This window comes from Nicotiana tabacum, chromosome 14 (genome assembly GCF_000715075.1).
Source record: "Nicotiana tabacum cultivar K326 chromosome 14, ASM71507v2, whole genome shotgun sequence".
In the NCBI taxonomy this organism is placed as follows: domain Eukaryota; kingdom Viridiplantae; phylum Streptophyta; class Magnoliopsida; order Solanales; family Solanaceae; genus Nicotiana; species Nicotiana tabacum.
In genome coordinates, this window is record NC_134093.1 from 94,427,376 (window position 1) to 94,437,582 (window position 10,207).

The window sequence follows — 10,207 nt, forward strand, 5'->3', positions numbered from 1 at the left end:
TTCAGACTATTTGAACATTGTTCTATATTTCAAAATATACTTTTAATATGAGAAAAGTTATAATTTATAGTAGTTTTTAAATTTTATATAATTTTTGAATATTTCTATTGCTAATTATAATATTAAAATAATCTAATCCGATTTAGCTTCCAAAATTAGTCAAATTGATTTTTGAAACGTAACAAGTGACACTTATTTTGCGGGGAGGGAGTATTACTTGTGCAAAAAATTTATGTGCCAACTGGCGTCCGGAGCATGAGATAATATGGGTTCAAATATTTTTTTACTTCGACATTCCACTAATAACTGTTACAACACATGTGTCGGATAACTCTGTCCACTACAGCTAAAACGGATAAGAAAAAATCACCTAATCGCTTTTGCTCCGGCTAGGATCTAGAGATTCAGATATTTTCAATAAGCCAAAACTGTAGTTAATTTTTTTTTTCTTTTTATTTATTCTGCTGGTCTGGGTAAAATTGTATTCTCTGTAGCAATCGCGTGTGCAAGTTTTTGTTCGTTATAGCAATCGCTTGTGCAAGAACCTAATCTTTTTTCTTTCTTTTTCTTCACTTAATCTTTTTCGGTCCTTATTTGTAATAGTAGCTTTGATTCACCACTGGGTATTTTTCGTATTTTTCTCGTATTCCTAGATTTCTATTGCTATTTGTTGTTATCTTTGTTTCAGTTTTATAATTGCATTATCTATTCCTATTTTTGTATTTTCGCTTCGGTTATCTGATCGGTTTGTTTGTTATTACCCCTCCCCTTTTCCCCTCCCGAGCTGAAGGTCTTCCAGAAACAGCCTATCTAAGGATAAAGTCTACGTACACTCTACCATCCCCGGGCCACACTTGTGGGATTGTAGTTGTTGTTTACGTAATCTTTTTCAGTTTACTGTTAAATAGCAATCGCTTGTGCAAGAACGTAATCTTTTTTCTTTCTTTTTCTTAACGTAATCTTATTCACTTTACTGTGTTCCACACGTTCCCTCTAAAACTCGGCCAAGATGGAAGGCCTCCGACAATTATTGTGGCTTCATATGTGGAAGAATCACCAAACTAAGCCTAAAATTAATTCTTAAGATAGCATTCTTTCAACTAAAACGTACAATGTAATGATTAACACTGAATGCCAGAGTTAGCAGTTGGCCAAAGATATCTTTTGGGGGTTGAGAAACATTAACATGTACAGAAACTGCATCAACTACTCCCAACCTTGCATAAATCAGACAAGGAGTACTCACAAACCTGTACAGAATCTACATCAAGTTCTCCCACCTTGCATTAATCAGGAACTGAGTTTCCACGTCCTTCCAAGGATACAAAGTTGCTGATAGATACACGCCCAGTTATAGGAGCAACAAGAGTCGATAAACCAAAAATAATTCAAGGATACTAATTCAGTTCCTCATGAATGCTACAGTGGCTACACGTGAGCCTACTGATCCTCCAAATGTGAACGTGGGATATGTCCGAACATGATCAAGGTAACGGAATGGAGGGGGATCTAGAGAGGCCTCTTGGTCTCCGACTGTTCCTGGTTCTTGACGTGCAGCATTCTTCTTTGATTAAGGGTTTCCACTTCTTCTACCAATTCATCTTTCGTGCTATTACATGATGTAATGACCTACAACAGTGATCGTTCAGCAGAATAGCAGATGACAGTTACTTTATGAACATGAGACAAATAAATAAATAGTTATACCCAATTTAGTAGAAAAGTCCCAGCGTTAAACTTATCCTGCCAAGAAGATTTGTGAATGCAATATAGCTCAGTATCAATATAGTGCTAGCAGAAACGTCTGCATCTTTCTTTTCCCATTAGAAGGGGCATGAGGTAGGTTCTGATTAGTACGTTTTACAACCATTTTAGTAATTAGAGGAAGGAGATATAGAGTCTCACCAATAATCCACCAGGAGAAACAATCCTCGAGACAGAATCCCAGTACATAATCCTGAAATGACCACATGATAAGGCGACATGTGAAAGAAAGCACTACGGGTAAAAACATCAACTTTTACTAAGGAATAGGACCCCCCTCCCCCCTTCCCCCCCCCCCCCCCAAAAAAAAAAAAAAGGTGTTGCTAATTAGTTGCAGCTACATAAATAAAATAAATCAAGATTAAAATGTTTTTTTAAAATGTTAGCATAGCTTACCAAAAGAAACAGATAAGAATTTTAAGATACAACAGTACTACCTTTTGATAGGACCATCAGGATGCAATCCAATGGCATCCAAGGCCCCCTTATCCAAAACAAGCCGAAACCTTGTATCCAATTTTGTTTCAAGCACGTCATCAACCTTGACATCAATCAAAAAGTTATTTAAGAAAAAGATCATTTTCTAGCAAAGAAAGAACACAAGTTAGATAAGCACACATAAGTACATGAAATTAATGATACACTCGACCATAACTGGTAGCACAGGTTAGGTGCGCTACGCTACTGCAGAATTACTAGAGGTAACAAATTTAGCACATTGTCCCATACTTACACTACTGCCACTACAGGAACTTAAACAAGGTTCATATCATGTGTCCACTATTTTTGTGAAATGTCCATATCACGCAGCAACATTGAAATATACGTCATTTTTATTTGAAAGTAATTGCACATGCAAAAACACATATGTAATCAACATTGTATAAATAGAGATCACTTGGCATGCAGAAGAAAAAGGAGCAATAATAAGTAACATGAAACTAGCAATGCAAGCTAGAGAAATACTGCTTTTTGCTTATGTTTGTTTTTCAAATACTGGATTCCAACACTTCTATGTACACTGTATAAACTGTTTACTTGTCAAAGACAAAGTTCAGCTTTACCAAGAACTTGATATTGGTGAAACCATCGTGATCAGCAAGCCTTCGTGCAAGGTCAATTGCTCCTTCACTATAGTCGGTTCCAGTTAGATCTGAGAACCTAACTCCACAGCAAATGCACACTAGTAAGAAACTAAGCTTCAGATGTAAGTTTAACAAAACCACAGCTGCATTTGAACAGACTGAAAGTAAAAGTTTACAAAGATTAAAAGTACTTATAACAAACAGGTGATCTAGTAAGATGTGGTTTTTAAATCATGATACCTCTGCATTTTCAAAGTTAAAAAGTGTACCTGTAACTAGAAAGCAGTAAACTCTCATTAGATAAAGTAACCACTAAGATCTCTTAGACATTGACAACCCTAAGCTCCCTGCCCATACCGGTGGGTTGAACATGTGAATTTGAACCACTTGATGCATTTTCATGATAAGCATATATAACAGGAAAAATTACTCAAGGGGATCCTGAGAATTGAAAAAATATATAGAAAAGAAATTATGGAAAGAATCTATAGGGGATGAGGAAGAATGAAATGCACCAAAAGGAATTAAATGAATACTGAACCGATTTAAAAAAAAAAAAAAGAATTGAGTACTCAATAAAGAGAAAATGTATATGTGAGTGTTCATTCTCGGTTTCCCAACAACAACAACAACAAACCCAGTGGACTCCCACAAGTACTCATTCTCGGTTTCCCAGAATTCAAATATTTCCTCATTGCCCATCAAGGTAGTTTATCACTTCTTTTCTAATTTTTGCCTCCCTATTTCAAAGCTTTCCTGCATACTTGGACAAAGCAACAATGAAATCAAACCGATCTAAATATACTTGAGGCTTCTCAACTTTCAATCAAGATTACTTAGTCAACTCCAAATAGAATGCAAACTACACCTACTTAGAGGACAAGAAGGGATTAAAAACTAAATTAAACATTTGATGATACACTAAATTTAAGCAAAATGTCATAAATTAAAATGACGAACTTGATTTGCAACTCATTTAGTATCTAAACATGAAGATAGGTGTCTACTACTTGAGGCAACATGAACATATATTACTATCCACCACCTCAAAAGTCCTGATACTATGAACAAGTAAAAATGCAGTATAGGAATGTGCACGCATGTAAGACGAAAAAGCTTATGAAGTACGACATTTTTTTAGTTTTTACTTAGTTTTTACTATACATAGGGGGAGCAGAAGTGGAAATGGGCAAGGTGGAAGTTCGGGTAGCAAACCAACTAACCGGATTACCATGATTCCCCGTACTACAGCATACTAGGATTGGGCCTAAAAGAACCAAGAAGAGGGGAAAGAGGCAAATGACAAATAATACATATAAATAAGGAGTGGAAGTATCTTAAAGGAATATATACGCATGGTATCTCATCGTTCATCAGTATGCCTATTCCTTTCGCAAATTTGCTTTCTGAATTGGATATTGTGTTTTAAATGTCCATTGCTTTACATATGACATTTCTTCTTAAACAAATCTTCTAATCCTGCAAGTGAGGACCCCAATATATGATATGATTTTGATGGAAATATTAAAAATCAAGCAGGGTAACTGATTATCATGAAAAATTTATCCCATAGATTAGCGTTTTAAAAATAAAAATAAAGAAGATACAGAAATCCAAAGTTATACTTCACTGCTTCTCTACCCCCATGCTTAACAATTACACGCAAAATTTTCAATGCAACATTATGGAACTTCACGAGTTTGTAGCATATGCACTATATAGTTCAGGCAGAAAAGCTCATATAGCTGTTACAGAATGACAGAGTCAACCGATAGCTAGCTAAACAATAATTGCTAGGAGAAAATCAACTTTACCCCTGCTTAACAAACTCTTGAAGAAGCAGACCATTGCCAGTGCCAATATCAAGCACACTCCAATCAGCTAAGTCCTTCTCCCCTAGCCCAACAGACTCAGGGTTGCCATCACCTACTTGATTTGACAAGTGATTTTGACAATTGTCAGTGCACAGAGCTTTGGTCCAGGAAGCAACAATTTCCATAACATTAGCACCAAACCTACAGAAAGAAGGGAAAATAATAGATTAAAATATCATTTTTGATGAACGGCTTTTTTTATAATTATCATTTTTTAGGAACATAATGATCCAATGTTATTATTTGATATGATGATGACATGAGTTGAGCTTAACTGGAGAAGTGAGGATTCATATAGCCGACCCAACCTGTTTCAGACGCTTAGTTGTTGTAATGATCCATAATCACTATCTCACCACTACTTTCTCTTTCAGGTTTTCTTTTAGGGGTTGGGAATGTTAATCTTTGTAAAAGACAGCAAGAAAGTCCCAAAATTGCTTTCTGTTGAAGTATGTGACCATCACATCTAAAAGCTTAAACTGATAGAGAGAGCACATTTTTATTTATTTAATTATTCTTCAACACGCCCCCGACAAGAGTGGGTTGCTCTAATGGTGAGCACCCTCCACTTCCAACCAAGAGGTTGTGAGTTCGAGTCACTCCAAGAGCAAGGTGGGGAGTTCTTGGAGGGAGGGAGCCAAGGGTCTATCGGAAACAGCCTCTCTACCCCGAGATAGGGGTAAGGTCTGCGTACACACTACCCTCCCCAAACCCCACTAGTGGGATTATAGTGGGTTGTTGTTGTTGTTGTTCAACACGCCCCCTCACGTGCAATGTTGTCAAAGGTGCGCTTAAGGCCTGAAGCAAGGCTCAAAACATGTTTAGCGCTTCGCCTCGCTTAGCAGACGCTTCAGTGTCGTCATCAAGGTCTAAGGTATACTTTTCCTTGCCAATGAGCGTAATCTTGATGAGGCGACACTAAACAATTGATATTTCACTTTATCGTAATTCTTTTTAAATTTCTTTGTCCATATATTTGTTGTTCATACTTATAATTATTAATTTTGGACTACACATACATATTTGCATTTTTTCTCCATGTGCACCTTTCTTCATTAAATCCCTCGCTTTATTTGCGCTTTGCGCTTAAAACCCCAATGGACCTTAGAGTTTTTTTGCGATTTTCGCCTTTGACAACACTGCTCACGTGCGGGCTTGATTCTTTTTTATGAGCCAAGCACGTGAAAATTCTTTTTGATATTGGGTGGTGGTGAGACTCGAACCCAAAACCTAAGACCTCTGCCTGCTCTGGTGCCATTTTGAAGTATGTGACCATCTCATCTAAAAGCTTATGCTGTTAGAGAGAGCACACTTATATTTATTTAATTATGTCTTCAACACTTTCTATTATCCATTAATGAAAAAATATATCCTGAGCTAAATCCAATTCTTTGTGATAATGACTAAGAGCTGAATCCGGAATTTTTCCTCCAGCCAGTCAGCTAGGAGCCAGCAAGTTTGCTTATATATAAAGGCAGAACAAGAATGTTGAGCATTAGATTGAATTCTTCTCATTCTCTTGTCTACTATGATGAGATAATAGGAAGCACGGACAGGGAGAAATACCCTATGACATATTCAAGATAGAAGATCTTTAAAGCTCAGAAGTGAAGCATTTCTAACCATGTCCACGTTAATATCCAAAGCAGCAACTTTTTGATAGAGCAACAAATTGGGCTTAATCCGAGGATAGAGCATTATCTGAATACCTTCTTGCTGACATGATCATGCACCTTATTCCGCACGGTTTTACCAGTATCTTTGGTGAGAAATTTGTAAATAGTGTTAGGCTTTAAGGCATGTGGGAACTCACTACTCAGTAGTTAGTTTTTCTTTATTTTTTTCGGATAAGCAATATGTTAGTTCAAAAGTAGTTATTTTTTGGAGGGTCGGCGGGACATGGGAGCCTCAGTTCATGTAATATATGAATGCGTGACTAAGAGAACGCAGAACAACTAACAACTACAATATGTTAGCTACACTGGGTTAGTGTTAGCTTGAAGCTAAGAAACTTCATGAAGAAAAGCACAAACAAATCCTGGCTTTTCTTATGCCAAGCAATTTTAGTACAGCACTACCGCTCTTTCCACGCATAAGGCAATTAGCAGGTAAAGAAAGAGGGAAAAACGACACAAAATCAGTTCAATTTACTAGATTACTAGAGAAACTTCCACCAAAGGACACTATTTCATCAGCTGCACCAAAACATGAGCAGCAGAGAATTTTATAAGTGAAGCTATATAATATAATCAGATCTGTTAATTTAGATGACCGATCAAAGGACCTTCATCAAAATAAGTAGCCCATTAAGACACAAGTCAGGTAGATTAAGTTTTCCTTTAAATTTTCTTTTTCAAGTACTGTGGATAGGTAAAGCCTATTATTGCTCTCACCCATCTATTATTGCTATGATTATAAGCTCTTCATCGGGTTTAAAGTACAGCAAAGTACAAATTGGAAGTTTGAAACTACAACTATGGTGACAAAAAAGTAAAAGAATGACATGTCAAGTGGATGGATAAAACGGAAAATTGGAAGTTTGGGGAGAGGTTATTAGGCGGGACATGGCGCAGCTGGAGCTGACTGAGATCATGACCTTATATAGGAAGGAGGGTGTAGAGGTCGAAGATTAGGGTAGAAAGCTAGTAGGTATTCGAGCGTTTCTCTTTGTCTTACTCAGTTCGCTAGCGCGTTAGTGTTAGTATGATATCATTTAATTCATAGATTGCTATTACTACCTAGAGTTTAACTGCTTTCTTGGCTTCGATCTTATTTTATCTTGTTGTTATTCCTACTTGTTGCCATTAGTTTTTTCATTCGTTCTCCAGCCGAAGGTCTATCGGAAACAGTCTCTCTACCCTTCCAGGGTAGGGGTAAGGCTGCGTACATCTTACCCTTCCCAGACCCCACTTGTGGGAAATTATTGGGCTTGTTGTTGTTGTTGTCGTCCTGCTAATGCTTACCAAACTTCACCAGCATGACCATGCTCACGAAAATTTGCCAATTCATCAGCATATGCAGAATCCCAAAAGCTCTGGAAACCAAGCATTGAAGAAACTCCTTCAGCATCTTGCTCCTCCTTGTCAGAACTGCTCATACACAAAGATGAAAAATCAGATGTTTGCTTCTTAAAGCTTTAGCAGTTGAAATTTACAGCTGGAGAATTAGTCACAAGTGCAACATCACTGTGCAAAATATTTTAAAAGATGTTTCTAATCAATGATCTCTTCTTACAACTGTTTGAATTACACGACAATCATTTGAAAACATGCAGTTTCAGCTACCACTTTATTCATAATTAACCTTGTAATGCGGCACCAACATAATTATTCACCATCATTTCCAGCACTATTAGCCCCCCCAAAAACTTAGTCTGGCTTAGTGCAGAACAAATGGTTTAGTTTTTACACAACAATCGTTTGAAATGTCAATTACTACGGTAAACAAGGATTTGTTACCTGCATTGCATAAGATGATGGTATGTAACCTGCTACAAGCCGTAAAATACACTTATTACACTGTAACTATATATAACTTAAATAATATGTAGCTTAAGCAATCGCTGTATTCAAGATTAACCTTATAATGCGGCCTCAATAGCATTTTGAACCATCATTTCAAGCATTAAGTAGCTCCAAAATAAAATTGTTTGGCTCAGTACAAAGCGATATGGTTTAATTTTTATACACCAACACTATATAGAATTTTACACAATCAGATTATGTCAATGCCAATTACTACGGTGAATTACCGGCAAAGATGGTAATCAGCCTACTACAACCAGTTAAATACACTTATTATCTACTATCAGCCTCTGTTCCACATTTAATTGTCAGGATAAACTTTTACACGCCCTTTAGAAAATATACTAAGGGGTCGTTTGGTATGAGGTATAAGTAGCTATAGTACTGGTATAAAATTTTAATACCATCTTAATACTTTGTTTGGTTAGCAAACCTAGTATAAGTTATCCCCAGATTAAAATTAGTACCGGGATAACTTATACCTTCTTCTTAGAAATTATGCAATTATCATTTTTAATACAACATACCAAACAGTGGATAAAAAACAATACCAGGATAACTAATCTCAGCATAAGCCGTATTCAAACAAAACGACCCCTAAGAGAGTAATTTGACTAATCTACCCTAAAGTTGAAACAAAAAATAAATTCTTTCTTGACTTTCTAAAATGACAAATATTTGGGAACAACTATTTTTAGTAAAGATGACAACTAAATGAGAAACCAGAAAGCATGTAACTTAAAGAATAAAGAAAACTGATTACACTCTAGAGTAGATTAACTTTCTTAACTATGATGCTTCATGTAAAAACTAATTTGATAAAGAAATTAAAACAAAAACGACTTTAAAATCTATCTAATCAATTAAGAATTGAAAGTGGATTGAGACATAAATTAATTTGTATTAAAATCAGTTAAAGTTATTAATCTTGTAATAATCATCTCCTCATCTCCCTCGTACAGTTAACAACTTTAAGGATATTTTAGTAATTCTAATAGAGATAGGCATTTTTACCAAACACAGCAACAACCTATTTTCAGGTTCAGCACTTCTATCAAAACTGCAAACTGATTTACAAAACCAGCTCCAGCACTTAAAAAGGTGTTTTTCAGTATTTTGAGCTTAACAAGTTACTTATCAGCTAACTCAAACGGGCTCTATTCGATTAAGTTCCACCCAAATTACTATCTATCCACACATTTCCATAAACTAAAATTAAAGACTAAAATTCGTAAGCAAGTGTTAATATCAACTGAAAAAAATAAATAAAGGAAAAACCTGTAATCAGAGGCGGCACGGTAATTGACAGCGGCGAGTGCTTCAGTGGCATCAGTATGACGCTGTTCATCGTCAAGCGTACTCCCGTATTCGCTCTTTATCGACCACGAGTCCGCAGCTACTGACCGGTCGTCGTCGGAAATCAAGTCGGTTGCTGCCGCCGGTGTTCGCGCCGTCGCCACGTCGGATTCCTCCGGCAGCAGTCTCAATCCTCCCATATATCCAATTAACAGAAGATCAGAAAGAGATACCAAAACCCTCAACAGGAGAAGCAAATAGTAAGGAATTTTCAGTTTGGAGAGAGTGATGTTGAGAGCAATGTTCAGATGCTAGCGCGTGTCTTCACGTAGGATGCAAGGACTAACTTGTCTTCTCACCACTTTTGATTTTCTTCGCTTCATCCTGAGAAATTTTAATGGTATTCACTAATATTTTGTGGGCGTTTGGACATAAGAATTTTAAAATTTCAATAGAAAGTAAAATATTTTGTCGTGAAAATGGTATTTAAATATTAGAGTTGGGCTTGGACATGAATATAATTTGGGTTGTTTTTGAATTTTTTGTGAGTGATCGATCTGAGTAAAAATTTTGAAAAAATAATTTTTTGGAGTTTTTCTAGAGCCTGTTTTGCCATGAAATCTTTTTACTTTTTTTCGGAAAATTTTTACTTTTTTTTCGAAAT

General features: G+C 36.3%; 1 pseudogene; it reads right to left on the reverse strand.

Moving 5' to 3' along the window:
• Positions 1 to 1,065: 1,065 nt before the first annotated feature.
• LOC107781860 (uncharacterized) lies at positions 1,066 to 9,924 on the reverse strand (annotated as a pseudogene).
• Positions 9,925 to 10,207: the final 283 nt, after the last annotated feature.